The sequence below is a fragment of the Triticum urartu genome, chromosome 5, assembly GCF_003073215.2.
Source record: "Triticum urartu cultivar G1812 chromosome 5, Tu2.1, whole genome shotgun sequence".
NCBI lineage: Eukaryota > Viridiplantae > Streptophyta > Magnoliopsida > Poales > Poaceae > Triticum > Triticum urartu.
This window is the reverse complement of record NC_053026.1, coordinates 433806496-433826737: the sequence shown is the minus strand read 5'-3', so window position 1 is coordinate 433826737 and position 20242 is coordinate 433806496. Positions and strand designations below refer to the sequence as shown.

Below are 20242 nucleotides of genomic sequence, written 5' to 3'. Positions count from 1 at the left end.
TTGTAATAAAGTATCTTCACTGCATGATTATTCTGTGCCTAGGATGTTCACGACTTTATGCTTTAAGAATTTGAGTACTTCTCAGCTGGTTCAAAAATGTTCAGAAACAAGAGAGCAACTAATATGTCAATATACTGGATGCAGAATGGTCCAGGTTTTTTTTTTGGAAAAGATGGTTCATTGTTTATACCTACGCACCCCTACCAAAACTAATTAATCTTTTGAAATTAGAACATTTTTACTTTGTGTGTGGGCCTTAGTGCATGCTGATTTTTATGGCTTTATGCTTTAAGAGATTCAGTACTTCTCCATTGTATATACCAACTTATTTTATTGCCAACAAATTATTGAGCTACTTAATAGTTACAATACTAACTCCTATGTATGAATTAAGGCATGCGATCATACCAGATGCCTGTATACATAGCAGAGCTCCTCGGAGCACAAGAGGATCGCTTGGCTTCATGAAATCCTCAAATGCAGAATCAACAATAGCTATGTAAAAGAAAAGAAGTTTCATATAAACAGGATCGAAATGAATCATAATTAATGGTTATAGTCAATAAAATGCCAGAATGAGTTATATTGACCAACCTAAGTACCTAATATTGTTACGTCCATTGGACAGTGTGCAATCAAAATCATGTGATAGTTTTTTAACTATTTCTAATCCAATAGATTGGATACAGCGCAGACTGATATTTTAGATTCAAAAGAAGAACCCAGTATCAGAGGCTATCTGAACTTACTTTTGAATCACGCCACCGCTAGTCCATTGCCTCCTGATGATAACACCATCAATCATTAGGTTGGTTTCCATCCATCAGTATGTTCATCCTTGAGAAGTCCAGGCTAGGGTGCTACAATTAGGATCCCTATCAGATAAACGAATAACTATATTTCTTGATATAATTGGAGGGATTCCACTACCATAACAACAGGGGGATGCAGCCGTTCAACCCGGGTGGGGAGCATACAAAATCTGCAAAATAGGGAGGTTAGAAGATGATAATCTATAATACCTAAATAGTTGATCCCCACTGCCTGATTTCTCTGCCCTGTGGTGCGTCCACATCATCTTAATTCTTTTCGGCCGTTTGATCGATCATATGTGGCCATGATTTGCGACGATGAGTTGGCCCCGTGTTCGCTCCACGCCCCCACCCGTTCGCTTCTCATTCCTTGACCCGCAGAAGCGGAAGCGGTGGTTTTCTCCTACTGAAACATCAACGAGGGAATCTCTCCTCATAATCTAATTGCCCCGACTCCCACCCGCATCTCTCTCCTCAAACGACACAAACTCCATGTGGTGATGGATGCAACTGAGCCCAGCCTCCTGTAGGGTTTGCGTCTGCCATCGGGATGAGAACCGGCGGCCATGGCGGCTTGCGGGGCAAAGGAAGGATTGGAAGACAATCAATCTGGAGGGTGTGTGGGACTTTATGCAGAGGGGCGTCCACATGCTCATCAACATTCTCGATGGCCAGAGCCCGAGCACAACTTCGAGTACTACATGATGCATCTGGAGATTCTGAACATGTAAGTCGCCTTCATGCCCGCCTCCCTCCGTCCAGGCCTAGCCTAGGCCGATTCAATCCAATCCGGTGCTGATCTAGGGTTTCCAGCCCCCTGTTTGTCCTTCGTCCCCGCCTCCCTCCATCCATGCCTAGCCCAGGCTGATTCGCTCCAATCCTACATGTGTGTTTTCTTTACAGATTATCTCCTATTTGTGTGTGTGTGTGTGTTTGCCGGTGTTGTTGCTTTTCAGGTTCAATGAGCCAAGGCAAAGCTAATTGCCTTTCCAACATGCACTAATGTTTTTTGCATTCGTGTTCTTTTTTATTGGGTACAGGTGGAGCGTGACATTGGGTTGTCTTGCTGGTTGTGAATGATTACATTCTCATCTTACTATGTACCAATACATAATCAGTTCCTCTCTTGAATTATTTTGTTCCTTGGGAATTTGAAACAAACCTTCCTATTAGGATTCCAGTATAGTATATTCGGCGTTGCTACAGAGACGACAACGCTGGACGATTTTCAAACGATGTAACACATCAGGCCGTTCACGAGGAGAGCTAAACTAAACAACGCCGTTCAATCCAACATCGTCCACCCTTCGGACGGGATGCTGTCGTCTGCATAGTAATTTCGTAGTATCTTTTATGTAGTAGGTACAGCCCGGTTAAATACCCCTTAATTTACAGAAGTGCATCAGTCAGTTTGCTTTTCACACGACAATGTGGTTTAGGTGTTTAGGTCAGTTTACTTACGCTTCATCTTGACACTACACACATACATAGTTCCTGATTGAATTCTTTCGTCAGGCTTTTCATTTGTGCTATACGGCTATCCATCAGTACACATCTTAGTAATGTTAATTTGGTTGTTCTTGAGACTTTTGCAGGTTAGTGATGGCTGGCTTTCCTACATTTGTCGATTTTAAATTCAGTTAAACAAGGTGACCTTTCTCTACAAGTTTTTTCTACACTTCGAGACAAGTGGCATTCCTGCCACTGGTGTAATTCTTCTAAACCTTTAAGTTGTTATTATGTAGAAAGCCATCTTACTACTATCATCTTAAAAGCTCTTTTTTGTTCAAATGTGTTTCCAATGTTGCAGATAGTATGTATTTCAAAGACGTGTGCTTGCATGGGTTTGATACTTCCCTTTATACCCGATTGCATAGGAAAACAAGATCAGAGCATAATTCTACTTGGCATTGGTGGCTGGGGTCAACAGGTTCAGTGATTGTTCTTATACTTTTGGTATGCTCCATTCAGTCCTCATTGCATGAATTTGTATAAACAAGGATGTACGATGCAAGATGACTAAGAAAAGAAAATTGTGTTCTGTTCAGAACTTCAGGCTCTTCTGTAGTACTAGACTAAGTGGTACTTTTTCCCAGAAATTTTTATGGCTTTTGTAGCTGCAGAGAAACTGATAATTGGAGCTAGAAGATATGGACATGTCACATATCAGCCACATCGGGTGACCTCCAGAAGTTCCGATAATATTTACCTCTAGGGAGAGCCTGCTTTACTAAGTTTTTCGGCTCTTCCAAATTGTTAGACAAAGATTTCTGGCACAGTAATACAATGACAGTAGTTCTGCAATAGTGCAATACTACCATTTTTCTCACTGACAGTGACAATATCTGAATGGTTAATCCTTTCACATCAATACAACTTTTAACATTCCTTTCTCAACTTTCTTGACTCAACACCGTTTTCTAAAAAAAGGTCTTTTTGTGCACAGTATCTCTTTATTGACTCAAAATTCCAGGATATTTTTCTTGAGATTAAGTGTAATAATGCTCAAAACAATTAATTTTAGCATAAAGTCCCGCGGCAACGCGCGGGGCATGATCTAGTTTCATTAATAGTTCGGTACACATAGTACTTTACAGATGGTTGCTCACATATCTAAATGCCGCATTTCTTGATTCATACCTAGCAAAAATTCCTGGCAATATTTTCTAGAACCAGGAACAATCACTGCATTGTGAATGTTGCATTTCTGTTTCTCTCACGCAGCTTCAGAAGGAAATCGCGGATCATGATCTTGCGGAGCAGATGGAGGAGCCCATGGCCCAGCAGCTGGAAGCGGACATCAATGCTCTGGTTTATAACAGGCAGCAACTGGCCCTGCGAGCAAAAGCCACTATCCATCAATGACAAGAAAGAGGAGGTCCAAAGGAAGGTGTGCAGATTCCTACCATGTGTCATCATGATTTCTTTTATTTCTTCTGTGAGCCCAAAACTCTATTATGGTACTATGATTACGTTCAATTTGGTTGAAACATGGAATGGCATGGCATATGATTAGTAATTTAGGTTCTGTGTGTGACATTGCATTCGTCAGAATCAAGGTCTACTTGAATCTCTGCTTCAGCTGCTAAACTGTCTTATACCATTGTAGAATTCTTGTAATGATTCTACAGCGTCGTAAAGGCCTTCTGTTCATTGTAAATTTCTCAAAGCTTTATATACAATTAAGTTAATTAGAATGATGTCTTCCTGTAGTATCGCTCTCCATCCAAAAACTAATTATTTTTTGTGGATTTCTAGCATCATGAGTTTCAAATAAAGGATAATCCATACCTAGAGCCAAGCATATGCTACATGGTCTATGAGTTTCTGATCAAAATACATCATGCATTGTCATACCAGGTCGAATATAAGACAACTTTGCATAGTTGTGGTGTAATCTATCCAGCCTTGTGCGTTTGGCATGGCACCGATCAGGTGGCTAGCCACAAATCTATTAAGGGATAGGGGGCTAAGACATGAATCAGTAAAATTCAGAGTTTCGAATCTAAGTGAACACCTGTTATTGCTGCAACTCTCCTGCATCAACTAACAGTCTAATACATGCCCTATGGTAGCATATATTGAGTGATTCAACTCTGTTACTGCCTTGCTCCTTACTACAGCCATTACAACAAAATATGCAGATTATAAAACATGTAAGGAAAAAAGGGAGAGCTGCTATTGTCACACTGCACTGCTCAAAGTAAATTGATTCATATGAACCTCCATGGGCAGTGCCCACCATGATTTAGAGAAGTATTCGGCAGTTGGAAAAGGTAGGATGCATCGTACCTGGTCGGATCTGGAAGGTTGGCCCTTGCCGGCGCAGACGAAGCGGATCCGTGTCGATAGTGTCTTGCCTCCACATGACGGTGGTTCTTGTTGAGCTACTTTTGGCGCCGCCGACAGCGCCCTCCAACACATACTCGTCTTCCCTGCCGGCTATCTACATGGATTCAGATTGAGAAGAGAAAGGGGTAGGACATGAGGCGGCAGAGAGGGGTCAGGGGGTGAGGGAAGGGGAAGAAAGGAGGCGACTTGCCTGGGTCCAGAGAAGGTCTGGACGACTAGATGTCTAGTTTGCTTCCTTCTCCGGTGGCCGGCGTCGGAGGACCTGGCCATGGGCCGATGGGGTGAGGCAGTGGCAGCAGCAACCCTAGCGTGCGTTGAGGGAGAACGGGTGGGGGCGGTTTCCTCTTCCTCTCTCGTTTTCTTTTGGACAACACGTTGGGGCAGCAAAGGTCAAACCGCCGATCTTTTTTGTCTCTAGCTGATCCAACGTGGGTTGCACGAGAGCACACCCCTGATGCGCAGCTGAATGTGTTTAATGGCTATCAAGCCGCCTGCGCCAAAGAAGAAAGTATAGTTTTCCCCCTCAAATCTTCCATGATGGATCAATATCCCCCTAAACTCCAAAACCAGATTATTCCCCCTGAACTCTATCAAACCGGATAAATACGCCCCTTGGTGGTTTTGGAGAGGATTGAAGCTGGTTTTGGTCGTGATCATGCTGACTTGGCAAAATCGGGGAGGGAGTTCTTGTTCCACATGTCAGGGTAGCCGTCGCCACCGAGGAGCTCCTCCTCAACGGCGGCTGCTACGTCTTGAGCTTGCGTTGGTTTTCCTCGAAGAGGAGAGGGTGATGCAGCAATGTAGCGTAAGTATTTCCCTCAGTTTTGAGAACCAAGATATCAGTCCAGTAGGAGGCTCCTCAAAAGTCCCATGCACCTACACAAACAAACTGAGAACTCGCAACCAACGCAATAAAGGGGTTGTCAATCCCTTCACGGCCACTTGCGAAAGTGAGATCTAATAAAGATAGTATGATAAGATAAATATATTTTTGGTATTTTATAATATAGATGCAAAAAGTAAAGATGCAAATAAAAGTAGATTGGGAGCAAATATGATAAGAGATAGACCCGGGGGCCATAGGTTTCACTAGTGGCTTCTCTCAAGATAGCATAAGTATTACGGTGGGTGAACAAATTACTGTTGAGCAATTGATAGAAAAGTGCATAGTTATGAGATTATCTAGGCATGATCATGTATATAGGCATCACGTCCATAACAAGTAGACCGACTCCTGCCTGCATCTACTACTATTACTCCACACATCGACCGCTATCCAGCATGCATCTAGAGTATTAAGTTCATAAGAACAGAGTAACGCATTAAGCAAGATGACATGATGTAGAGGGATAAACTCATGCAATATGATATAAATCGCATCTTGTTATCCTCGATGGCAACAATACAATACGTGCCTTGCAACCCTTTCTGTCACTGGGTAAGAACACCGCAAGATTGAACCCAAAGCTAAGTACTTCTCCCATGGCAAGAAAGACCAATCTAGTAGGCTAAACTAAACTGATAATTCGAAGAGACTTGCAAAGATAACTTAATCATACATAAAAGAATTCAAAGAAGATTCAAATATTATTCATAGATAAAATTGATCATAAACCCACAATTCATCGGATCTCGACAAACACACCACAAAAAGAGTTTATATCGAATAGATCTTCACAAGAGAGGGGGAGAACATTGTATTGAGATCCAAAAAGAGAGAAGAAGCCATCTAGCTAATAACTATGGACCCGTAGGTCTGTGGTAAACTACTCACAACTCATCAAAGGGGCTAGGATGTTGATGTAGAAGCCCTCCGTGGTTGATTCCCCCTCCGGCAGAGTGCCGACAAGGACTCCAAGATGAGATCTCGCGAATACAAAAGGTTACGGCGGTGGAAATTGTGTTTCGTGGTGCTCCTGGATGTTTTCGGGGTATGTAGGTATATATAGGAAGAAGAAGTATGTCGGTGGCCGCCCGAGGGGCCCACGAGACAAGGGGCACGCCCTATGGGGGGGGCGCCCTCCTATCTCGTGGAGGCCTCGACTGCTTCTTGACTTGCACTCTAAGTTCTCTGGATCACGTTTGTTCCAAAAATCACGCTCCCGAAGATTTCATTCCGTTTGGACTCCGTTTGATATTCCTTTTCTTCGAAATACTGAAATAGGCAAAAAAACAGTAATATGGGCTGGGCCTCCGGTTAGTAGGTTAGTCCCAAAAATGATATAAATGTGTAAAATAAATCCCATAAACATCCAAAAGGGGTAATATAATAGCATGGAACAAGAAAAAAATTATAGATACGTTGGAGACGTATCAAGCATCCCCAAGCTTAATTGCTGCTCGTCCTTGAGTAGGTAAATGATAAAAGAGAATTTTTGATGTGCAATGCTACCTAGCATAATTCATAATGTAATTTTCTTTATTGTGGCATAAATGTTCAGATCCAAATGAATACAAAATAAAAGTTCATATTGACAAAAGAAATAGTAATACTTCAAGCATACTAATCAAAGTAATCATGTCTTCTCAAAATAGCATGGCAAAAGAAAGTTCATCCCTACAAAATCATATAGTTAAGCTATGCTTCATTTTCGTTACACAAAGATGTTCCCAACTTCTATACCCCCGATGACAAGCCAAGCAATTGTCACATACTTAAATAATCTACTTTTTCAACCTTCACGCAATACATGAGCGTGAGCCATGGATATAGCACTATGGGTGGAATAGAATATGATGATGGGGATTGTGTGGAGAAGACAAAAAAGGAGAAAGTCTCACATTGACGAGGATAATCAACGGGCTATGGAGATGCCCATCAATTGATGTCAATATGAGGAGTAGGGATTGCCATGCAACAGATGCACTAGAGCTATAAATGAATGCTCAATAAAAGAAAACTAGTGGGTGTGCATCCAACTTGCTTGCTCATGAAGACCTAGGGCATTTGAGGAAGCCCATCGTAGGAATATACAAGCCAAGTTCTATAATGAAAAATTCCCACTAGTATGAAAAAGACAACTTATGAGACTCACTATATGAAAAACATGGTGCTATTTTGAAGCACAATATATGAGACTCACTACATGAAGAACAAGGTGCTACTTTGAAGCACAAGTGTGGTAAGAGGATAGTAGCATTGTCCCTTCTCTCTTTTTCTCTCATTTTTTTATTTGGGCCTTTTCTATTTTTTATGGCCTCTTTTTTTCTATTCTTTTTTTTACTTTTTTTTATTTTTTATTTTTCGTCCGGAGTCTCATCCCGACTTGTGGGGGAATCATGATCTCCATCATCCTTTCCTCACTTGGGACAATGCTCTAAAAATGATGATCATCACACTTTTATTTTCTTACAACTCAACAATTACAACTCGAAACTTAGAACAAGATATGACTCTATATGAATGCCTCCGACGGTGTATCGGGATGGTGTAATGAATCAAGAGTGACATGTATGAAAAATAATGCATGGTGGCTTTGCCACAAATACGATGTCAACTACATGATCATGCAATGGCAATATGACAAAAGTAAAATATGTCATGATGATGAACGGAACGGTGGAAAGTTGCATGGCAATATATCTCGGAATGGCTATGGAAATGCCATAATAGGTAGGTATGGTGGCTGTTTTGAGGAAGATATAGGGAGGTTTATGTGTGATAGAGCGTCGTATCACGGGGTTTGGATGTACCGGCGAAGTTTGCACCAACTCTCAAGGTTAGAAAGGGCAATGCACAGTACCGAAGAGGCTAGCAAAGGCGGAAAGGTAAAAGTGCGTATAATCCATGGACTCAACATTAGTCAAAAGAACTCATATACTTATTGCAAAAATTTAGAAGTCATCAAAAATCAAGTACTACGCGCATGCTCCTAGGGGGATAGATTGGTAGGAAAATACCATCGCTCGTCCTCGACCGCCACTCATAAGGATGCACAAGCCAGGTACACTTCATGTTTCAAATTTGTTACACAACTTTAACCATACGTGCATGCTATGGGACTTGCTAACTTCAACACAAGAATTCTTTAAATTCATAATCACCCAACTAGCATGACTTTAATATCACTACCTCCATATCTCAAAACAATTATCAAGTATCAAATTGATCATAGCATCCAATTCACTTTCTATGATAGTTTTTATTATACCCAACTTGGATGCCTACCATTCTAGGACCATTTTTATGACCATAGCAAATACCATGCTGTTCTAAAAGACTCTCCAAATAATATAAGTGAATCATGAGAGACTAGAAATTTCTTCAAAATTAAGACATCACCGTGCTCTAAAAGATCTAAGTGAAGCACTAGAGCAAAAACTATCAAGCTCAAAAGATATACATGAAGCACATAGAGTATTCTAGCAAATTCTAATCAAATAGGCTTCTCCCAAAAGGTGTGGCAAGGATGATTGTGGTAAACTAAAAAGCAAAGACTAATATAATACACGACACTCCAAGCAAAACACTTATCATGTGGTGAATAAAAATATAGCCCCAAGTAAAGTTACCAATGAACGAAGACGAAAGAGTGGATGCCTTCCCGGGGCATCCCCAAGCTTAGGCTTTTGGCTATTCTTGAATATCTTGGGGTGCCATGGGCATCCCCAAGCTTAGGCTCTTACCACCCTTTATTCCATAGTCCATAAAAGCTTTACCCAAAACTTGAAAACTTCACAACACAAAACTCAACAGAAAATCTTATAAGCTCCGTTAGTGAAAGAAAACAAAACCACCACATAAGGTGCTGCAATGAACTCATTATTTATGTAATTTGTTGTTAAACCTACTGTATTCCAACTTCTCTATGGATTATAAACTATTTTATTGGCCATAGATTCATCGAAATAAGCAAACAACACATGAAAAACAGAATCTGTCAAAAACAGAGCAGTCTGTAGTAATCTGTAACTAACGCAAACTTCTGGAACTCAAAAAATTCAGCCAAAATAGGACGACCTAGGCAATTTGTTTATTGATCAACAAAAATTGGAATCACTATTTTATCACGTTCTGGTGATATTTAACAATTGTTTTCGTGAGCTGAAAGTTTCTGGAAATTACAACAAGATCAAATAACTATCATCCATAAAGATCCTATAGGTTCTACTTGGCACAAACACTAATTAAAACATAAAACCACATCTAAATATAAGGTAGATGGATTATTTATTCCTAAACAGAAACAAAAACAAAAAACATAAAGAAAATTGGGTTGCCTCCCAACTAGCGCTATCGTTTAACGCCCCTAGCTAGGCATAAAAGCGAAGATAGATCTAACGAGTGCCATTTTTGGCACTAAACTCATAGGTAGCACGCATGATAGATTCATAAGGTAATTTAACTTTATTTCTTGGAAAGAGCTCCATGCGTTTCTTTAATGGAAATTGGAATTTAATATTCCCTTCCTTCATATCAATAATCGCACCAATCGTTCTAAGGACAGGTCTACCAAGAATAATAGGGCAAGAAAGATTGCAATCTATATCAAGAACGATAAAATCTATGGGCAGCAAATTTCTATTTGCAACAATAAGAACATCATTGATCCTTCCCATAGGCTTTTTAATGGTGGAATCCGCAAGGTGCCAATTTAAATAACAATCATCAAGATCATGGAAACCTAGAATATCACATTAAGTTTTCGGAATTGTGGAAACACTAGCACCCAAATCACACAAAGCAAAACACTCATAATCTTTAATTCTAATCTTTATAGTAGGTTCCCACTCATCATTAAGTTTTCTAGGTATAGAAACTTCCAAATTAAGTTTTTCATCATAAGATTGCATCAAGGCATCAACAATATGCTTGGTAAAAGCTTTGTTTTGACTATAAGCATGAGGAGAATTAACAACGGCTTGCAACAAGGAAATACAACCTTTTATAGAGCAATTATCATAATTAAATTCCTTGAAATCCGAGATAGTAGGTTCAACATTATTAGAAGTTGAGGATTCTCCAATCTCACTTTTACCAAATTTAACATTAAGATCTAAAGACTCTGAATTCTTGGGACGCCTTTTAGGCAAAGTTGATTCATCATCAGTCCCATAAACATCAAAATTCATATTGCAAAACATAGATCTAATCGGAGACGCATCAATAACTTTAAGATCCTCATCATTATTTTCATGTAATTTTTCTGGTTTAGCGGCCATCTTGCTTGTCAGAAATTTTGGCTATAGCATTTTCAAGCCGGGTAATTTGAGCATTAACACCAAATAATTCTTTATTGATATCATCGAGCTCTTTGTTCATAAACCCCAAAAAACTTTTTTGTTCCTTAAGCTCTTTTCTAAAGAAATTATTATGATCAAATTGCAAATTCATAAAGCTTCTAATATTTGATTCAATCTCATCCATCCTTCTGAGAAGGTGGCCAGGACCCTTAGGTGCAACCATAAGGTCAAACAAGCAAGCAAACACACAAAAGAGGGCAAGCAAAAAGAGAGAAGGAGATTGGGAAAGAGAGGGCGAATAAAACGACAAGGGTGAAGTGGGGGAGAGGAAAACGAGAGGCAAATGGCAAATAATGTAAATGCGAGGGATATGGGTTTGTGATGGGTACTTGGTATGTCCTGACTTGAGTGAAGACCTCCCCGGCAACGGCGCCAGAAATCCTTCTTGCTACGTCTTGAGCTTGCGTTGGTTTTCCTCGAAGAGGAGAGGGTGATGCAGCAAGTGTAGCGTAAGTATTTCCCTCAGTTTTGAGAACCAAGGTATTAATCCAGTAGGAGGCTCCTCAAAAGTCCCACACACCTACACAAACAAACTGAGAACTCACAACCAATGCAAATAAAGGGGTTGTCAATCCCTTCACGGCCACTTGCGAAAGTGAGATCTAATAAAGATAGTATGATAAGATAAATATATTTTTGGTATTTTATAATATAGATGCAAAAAGTAAAGATGCAAATAAAAGTAGATTGGGAGCAAATATGATAAGAGATAGACCCGGGGGCCATAGGTTTCACTAGTGGCTTCTCTCAAGATAGCATAAGTATTACGGTGGGTGAACAAATTACTGTCAAGCAATTGATAGAAAAGCGCATAGTTATGAGATTATCTAGGCATGATCATGTATATAGGCATCACGTCCATAACAAGTAGACCGACTCCTGCCTGCATCTACTACTATTACTCCACACATCGACCGCTATCTAGCATGCATCTAGAGTATTAAGTTCATAAGAACAGAGTAACGCATTAAGCAAGATGACATGATGTAGAGGGATAAACTCATGCAATATGATATAAATCCCATCTTGTTATTCTCGATGGCAACAATACAATACGTGCTTTGCAACCCATTCTGTCACTGGGTAAGAACACCGCAAGATTGAACCCTAAGCTAAGCACTTCTCCCGTGGCAAGAAAGACCAATCTAGTAGGCCAAACTAAACTAGTAATTCGAAGAGACTTGCAAAGATAACTTAATCATATATAAAAGAATTCAAAGAAGATTCAAATATTATTCATAGATAAACTTGATCATAAACCCACAATTCATCGGATCTCGATAAACACACTGCAAAAAGACAAGAGAGGGTGAGAACATTGTATTGAGATCCAAAAAGAGAGAAGAAGCCATCTAGCTAATAACTATGGACCCATAGGTCTATGGTAAACTACTCACAACTCATCGGAGGGGCTAGGATGTTGATGTAGAAGCCCTTCGTGGTTGATTCCCCCTCCGACAGATGCCGGCAAGGGCTCCAAGATGAGATCCCGCGAATACAGAAGGTAACGGCGGTGGAAATTGTGTTTCGTGGTGCTCCTGGATGTTTTCGGGGTACGTAGGTATATATAGGAAGAAGAAGTATGTCGGTGGCCGCCCGAGGGGCCCACGAGACAGGGGGCGCGCCTTATAGGGGGGGGCGCCCTCGTATCTCGTGGAGGCCTCGGATGCTTCTTGACTTGCACTCCAAGTTCTCTGGACCACGTTTGTTCCAAAAATCACGCTCCCGAAGGTTTCATTCCGTTTGGACTCTGTTTGATATTCCTTTTCTTCAAAATACTGAAATAGGCAAAAAACAGCAATATGGGCTGGGCCTCCGGTTAGTAGGTTAGTCCCAAAAATGATATAAATGTGTAAAATAAAGCCCATAAACATCCAAAAGGGGTAATATAATAGCATGGAACAATAAAAATTATAGATACGTTGGAGACGTATCAGCGGCCGGGGTAGGGGCGCGCGGCTCGGTGGACTCGTCGCGAGCACCGCCCGGGCGACGCCGTGCGAGCGGTCCCGTGGCGTGTCACTGGAAACTCGCGCTTTTGTCAGTGGGGCGCTCCACATGGAGGAGTTCTTCTCGGAGTACGCGGCCGGCATGGCTCTACCAGACGACGACGCGGCGGTGGCCGCGAGAAGAAGACATGGTCCACGAACTATGGTTCGTCAGGCAACTCAACCTCGGCCGATAGCTCAAGGCCTTCAAAGCATACCTCAAGACGTTGTTCGCCGGGAAGCAAGAAGGAAAAGCAGACGACAAGAACGTTTTGGGCAGAGACGGCATCCAGAATGAAGGTCGCTCGTGACAAAGAACCTCGGTGTGGCTGCCGCCGAGCGAGACAGCGTCCGGGTCGATCCACACGTTCGGGCGGCCACTGGAAACCTCCCCGAGATGACGACCTCTCTGCTCTCGCACGTGCGCCCGCGTGCAGCTGCATCAAGTCTGCTTCTCGAGCTGGTTGTCCCTTGGTTACTGACTGATGCTACTGCTGCTATGTTGGCTTTCGAGCGGATGATGATCTGGGTGACATTTCAGGGGGCTACAACGATGAGCTTCTGCGTGATGACCGGCTGCAAAAGGAAGAGGCCCATCCCTGCGTTCGCTCCCAGGCGCACGAGCACGAACAGTACCTTAACATGCGCATGCGAGGCAACACTCCCAGCCAGGAAAGCAGCGCTCGCTGCGGCACGGCCGGCGCATCCGGCCAGGGAAGGGCAAGCGTGTGAGTGAGGCTGCGAGGCCGCTGCCCAGGGCACTTGTAAACTGGGTGTGTGCACAACCGATCTTGGCCATGGCCATGGCGGCGGAGTTCGAGCTCAAGCGAGGCGATGCTACAGGTGAAGGAATTAGACGAGGAAGAAGGACAAATGTGCGCTTGCTCACCGAGAGCTCGTAAGCGACGTTAGGGCGGCCGGGAAGCAGCGGTGGTGACGAATTTAACGCCGGCGCCCGGCAAAGGGAGACAAAAAGACGACGAAGAAAATGAGGAAATTTCACCTGAAACCATTCCTTGCCACTGCCTAGTCAGCGTCATTAACAGCCCAGTTAGCATCATTAACAGCCTAGTCAGCATCCTTGGTACGAAAACCACCTTCAATTCGATTCAAAACCACCCAAGGGTGACATTTATCCGGATTTGCAAAGTTCAGGGGGTGATTTATCCGGATTTGGAGTTCAGGGGGAATTTGATCCATCAGGGGATATTTGAGGGGGAAAAGTATACTTTCCTCATCCCTAATTCCCCAATCCCCTTCTGATGTGATAATTCCTTGTTGGTGCCGCCTGATGGAACTACAGGGAGAGAGACGAGCCAACGAATCAGTGGGATTTTGATCTAATCCGGGTATGCCGGCCGGCCGATTGTTGCGACATAATCTGGTGCTAATCCACTAAGCCTAGATCGACTCTTCCCAGGTATGCCTCATGACACGCATGTGTGTTACCTTCAGCCTTTAGAATAAATTTCGTAACTGAATTAATTAGAAGTTTTTGCTGTTCTCTTCCTTGATTCATGTATGACTAGGAGGGAGGGATCCGGCTTGCCTGCTCCCTTCCCATGCTCCCATCCATGCTCCCACTTCATCCTACGGTTGTCTTTTTTTCTTTTTCCTTTCTAATCTAATCATCTCCCCCCTGATTTTAAGGGGTTGGGGCCGGGCCTTATTTGGTTCCAATCAAATCAAGCCACGTACGCGGGAGCACAGATGGGCACACGCACGGGGAGCAGGCAAGTCTCGTCCGGTTATGGACAAATTTTTTGGGAAACGACCACTGCCATCAGTTGCAGCAGGGACTTCAAGGTCACTTAGACAAGATCATACTCATGTATCGATTTGCCATGTGAATAAAGATAAACCGAAGTGAAGCGATGGCTCTGTGTATGGAGTCCCGATCAAGCGGCCGCTCGCATGTATGCACCACCGCTCCCCCCTCCGCCCCTAGAGGCAGATTAGTGTAGCTGTCTTTTGGACTTCTTCTTTGGGGATTATTGTGCGTGCGTTGAACCTTGTTGCTACCTGTGTGCTTTGGTCCAGGCTTTATAATATAAAGCGGGGGAAAACCCTATTTCGTCATGTGAAGAAAGATATATTTTCTACAATTACAAACGATGATGTGATTGATCTATTTAAGAAGATGAAAGATTGAGAAGGGAAGTTATAAAATGTGCTCCTCATGTCACTTCATATTTTTGCCTAATGATATTTATTTTGTATTATTTTTTCATAACATTGTTGTGAATATAATATGTTCTTTTGTTCATCCTTTTCAGAAGGTAGCAACTTAAGTGCTTGAAGTTAACCTTTTGCTTTATGACTTCGCTCAGCTTGTACTCGGTATGACTTTTATGATGTAATAATAATATTACTGATTCATTGTATATTTTCTCTATTTATGCCGCACTCCAATATTATGTATGTTGCTCTGCTATAGTTAGTGCTAGAGTGGACAAAGCTTGACACCAGTGCCCATTTTTTCTAGCTTCGTCCCTGGTAGCACCCTGGGGTCATGGCGGATGTTACAGGCTGGTTTGCACATGTATGAATTGGCAATGGTTAGATCCACACCGTGTCATGGACGATCACCCGATGGCTGGGATGGTGGTCTGTGGTGGAAAGATGTCCCGCCCATTCGCTAGTGCCTTTCTGGCCCGACGTGAATTAGATAATGGCATGACTTCTTGAAGAGCCGTCTTCAAGATAATGATTGGAACATCACTTCATGTCTGGGGTAAAAATTCTTTTTTCGACATTAATTGGTTGGGCCTCGCGGCGACCAACTTGCATTATCTTGTTGATGTACTAAAGGTGGTTGGCTTCGGTTATCAAGATGAAAATCCGGCAATCAAGACCTTGTTCTGACGTGACGATGATGGTGAAAGGGTGTTTATTCTTTTCCGAAGGCATTACTGCGGAAAGAATTCGACTTGGTCATACGTGTATTATCACAAAATATTTTCATTGGACCCGATGCACTAGGTATTACACCTAGATCGGATATGAACTCCTTCATTTGCTGCTTCCGAAGCAGCTATATACTCCGCTTCACACGTAGATCCTGCCACGACGCTCTGTTTGGAACTGCACCAACTGACAGCTCCACCATTCAATATAAATACGTATCTGGTTTGTGACTTAGAGTCATCCAGATCAGTGTCAAAGCCTGCATCGACGTAACCATTTACGACGAGCTCTTTGTCACCTCCATAAACGAGAAACATATCCTTAGTCCTTTTCAGGTATTTCAGGATGTTCTTGACCGCTGTCCAGTGATCCACTCCTGGATTACTTTGGTACCTCCTTGCTAAACTTATAACAAGGCACATATCAGGTCTAGTACACAACATTGCATACATGATAGAACCTATGACTAAGGCATAGGGAATGACTTTCATTTTCTCTCTATCTTCTGCAGTGGTCGGACATTGAGTCTGACTCAACTTCACACCTTGTAACATAGGCAAGAACCCTTTCTTTGATTAATCCATTTTGAACTTCTTCAAAACTTTATCAAGGTGTGTGCTTTGTGAAAGTCCAATTAAGCGTCTGGATCTATCACTACTAGAATCAGGGATTTTGTCGTCTGCCAGTTCTTTGTCGTCTGCTTGCAGACGGCAAAGAAGGTCTTTGCCATGAACTACCAAACAACAGACGGCAAAGAAGGTCTTTGCCATCTGTCATTTCTTTGCCGTCTGCTGGCAGATGGCAAAGAATCTTTGCCATCTGCCAGCGGACGGCAAAGAGGTGCTGGTGGGGTCCATTGGATGCCAGTGCACTACAATGGTCCATCCCCCTTCTTTACCGTCTGCTGGCAGACGGCAAAGTTTCTTTGCCATCTGCTGGCAGACAGCAAAGAGGGGGGCTATCTTTTTTTTGCGGGTAAAAAACCGCATCGATTCGGCCCTACCTACCTCTATCAGACTGCAACGCCCACCCCCTAATCACGCCCAATCCCCACCCGTGTCCTCCACCAGATCCGCCGCCGCTCCCAAACCTTGCCACTCCCGCCCTCGTCGCCCCCAGACCTTCCCACCGCCTACGAGTAGCCGCCTTCGACTCGATTAGACCACTGCCGGCGTAGCTCCCCACCACCGCAGCTCCTCTGCCGCCCACGAATCCACCGGACTACAAGCCGCCGCCGCCCCCAACCAGCCCATCGCCCACGACCACCCTCCAACCAAATCACTGCCGTCATCGCCCCCCATCACGGCAGCCCCTCGCCCCCTCCGTCGCCCAACAACCACCCCAATGCTACCAACCACTACCGCGTCGCCCCACTCCAGAGTGACACCGCCGAGCACCACAGTCATCGCCGAGCTACTCCACCAGCAGCTACCATCCTCCATGGAACGCCTTCCTCGCCACCATCCTACTCGCGCGTTTCCTCCCCGAGCAGGCCTCCCCGCAAGCTTCGCCGAGCACCAAGCCGCGGGTCCACCTCCTTCACACGCGCCTGAAGCAGCAGACCGTCGACCCTCCTCTCCCGCGAGCAGCTCTGCCTCCTCAACATCCTTTCCATTGACAACACTGCCTCTTTGAAAGGTGAGATTTCGTTGCAATTTCGTTGTCTTTTTTATTCTGAATGTGCAGCTACGCAATGTGTATAAGTGTAATAATGTTGAAAAGTAGCAGCACTGAACTATTCCGGCAGTTAGTACAAATCATCATTTTTAATTGCTTTGATCTAATAACAGCGAAAACTATGAGCCAAACACATTTGAAGGTTCTTTGCTTGTCTAAAAATGAACACTACTACTTTTAGTACCCCTTCAGATCAAAGGACAGGGACCATTGGTGATTAATAACTGCATACCTTAATTAGAATTACTGATACCTAACTAAGTTGCTTAGTTGAGCTTTGGAGTTCATTTTAGTTTGAGATGAAAGAAAACTAATTATTTTAAGTCTTTGTTTATTTAGTTTATACCACAAAGTAGTACATCCATTTTATTGTGCTGGAGTATAGACAGAAGGGGGTTATTGTGTTCGGTCTGGTCTATGAAGAGAGATGGGTGTCGTTGTTATTCACTTCAGTTAGGTTCAGTTAGGAATACCTAAACATTTTAGTGCTAATACTGTTATTCCAGTACATAACTAATTTGAGAGTGACCAAATTTCTGGTCATAGACTCGGCATTCTCAACATCAAGGTACTCTAATTCTAGGACAACTAATTTGTGGCCAAACACTAAGGTTCTAGAGTACAACATCAGAGTAGTTTCTTTACATATGCAGGCAAGCTCCAATTCTAGGAGGATAAATTTGAACTTTGAATGAGTTTAACAAAACAAGCTAGCATGAGTATAACATGTTTGAAAAATACTCGTACTAGTAAACTTTCAAGTTTACATGGCTGGTTAGCATTCTTTCTTAAACATGGATGCCTAGCTGTGTTCTAAAGAGTATAAGGCCATGCTTGGAATGGATGCATCTTGATATGGAGGTATATAACTTACACGTGTAACTTACTAGCCGCTGTGCAAATTCCAGCCGGAAATGAAACGACGCGCTTAGGCGTGTATTTTTTTACAAGGACAGTGGTGCCTCATAATGTCACTCCATTGCCCATGGGTGATTTTCATTGCCCCAGTGCATGTAGATGCAGGGGCAGGAGGGAAAGATGCAAAAGCTCTTTTTAACCAGCTGTAAGGCAGTGTGCAATGCAACACTTGCATTAGTTAGTGGATGATGGCACAAGACCAGCTTCAGGGTTTATGGCTTAAGCCAAGAGGAGAAAGAAAGGACTCTCCATATGAAAAGATACCATCATTATTGTTTCCATGAAATTGGTAATATATGTGGCATGTGTTTGTTTATCTTTTCTGCAAGAGCAACTTGTGTCCTGAGACCTTCTAGTGGTATTGAGATCCATAAAAAGAAACTGTCTTGTTGCATGATCACTTACTGAAAATAGGGACAATCAGCTTTACTTCTGAGTACTTAGAAGTAGTTAAGTTATCTAAGTTATTATGGGTACTGTTACAATGTGCTTGTATTGAACCATCTATCCAAGTGTATTACTAACTCTATATGTGCTTATCTGCACCTATGCTTACCTGTATATCTATTTGCTTTATGGACATGACTCTTCTGTTTGTTTGTTTGTTTGTTTGTTATACTATGACAATTGCAATGCTTATTTGACTAACAAAATTTGCTCTTAGTGTGCTGTTGCAGGATCTGGATATCTCTCAAAATTTAGTAGTTTCTGGTGTTGATCTCAAGTGTTGGTCCTACAGCATTTCATTTCACCAAGTGAAATGCTACATTTCTACTCCTAACCCATTCTCTCTTTCTTAGTGTTTTTGTTATGCAGGTTGGAAGAAAAGAAGATCCAGAGAAAATCTTAGTAATAAGATAGTTTTTAGGAAAATAGATATTTAGTTTTAGGTCATTTCTTCTAATTTCATATATGGAGTGCTTGTCTTTAGTTTTTGTTTTGACTTTGTGAAACTTGCTACCTATGGATGAAACTGTGTAATATTGATGAAACTATGTATATGTATGGATGAAACTTGCTACTATTGGTAACATGTGTTGGATATGCTATATTGGTCATATATATATATATATGGATCAAACTTGCTACTATTGTATATATATATACAATAGGCAAGCCCCTATATAAGGTAGTTTTGAATCGGAGACCGACCATACCCAAGCCTCCTTCCCCGACGCCCTCCAAGGCTACCCCGCCCTCGGCAGCCCTCTCCGTGGCGAGCCTCGCTTCCCACTCGTCCACCGCCGCGGCAGGCGTTAGCGGCGCGGCGGCCCCCTCCCACTTCTGGTGCCGCGTGCGGAACGACGCGGGAAGTTGCTATGGTAGCTGCTGCACGGCGCCGCCGACGGAGGCGCCAAGGTCGGACCCGGCCTGCCCGAGCCGGCCGCCGATCTCCACGAAGGACGTGACGGCCATGGCCGGGAGGTCGACACCGACCGCGAAGGGGGCGGCCGGGAGCTCGATGTTGAAGGGGAGGAGCTTGAGCGGTGGGGCGGGCCACGGGAGCTGCGGCGTCTGCACGTGGAGGTGGAGGAGCAGCCCCGAGACGCCCTGCGCGAGGCGGTAGGCCAGGTCCTGCCCGTGCCGCTGCACACCCAGCAGCGCGTCCAGGGAGATCTCCATGGATGGCGGTGGTACGGGGCGCCGGGCGGAGGCGCGCCCCGGCGTAGCGGATTAGCTCGAGCGGCGGCGATATAGACTGGTAGTAGCCTGTGTATCCCGACGATCGAGGTGTTTGACGAGAAGTACAAAGGTAGCTGTAATGGGAAGTACATACAATATTTAGGTAGAAGTACAGAGCAGTACAACATGCGAGCGAGGAAGTACCTGCTGAGAATTATTCCT

The 20242-nt window shown here is 43.3% G+C and overlaps 1 pseudogene; it reads right to left on the bottom strand.

Annotated features, from left to right (window-relative positions):
* Nucleotides 1-19095: 19095 nt before the first annotated feature.
* On the bottom strand, nucleotides 19096-20020 carry LOC125507098 (annotated as a pseudogene).
* Between the last annotated feature and the right edge of the window lie 222 nt (nucleotides 20021-20242).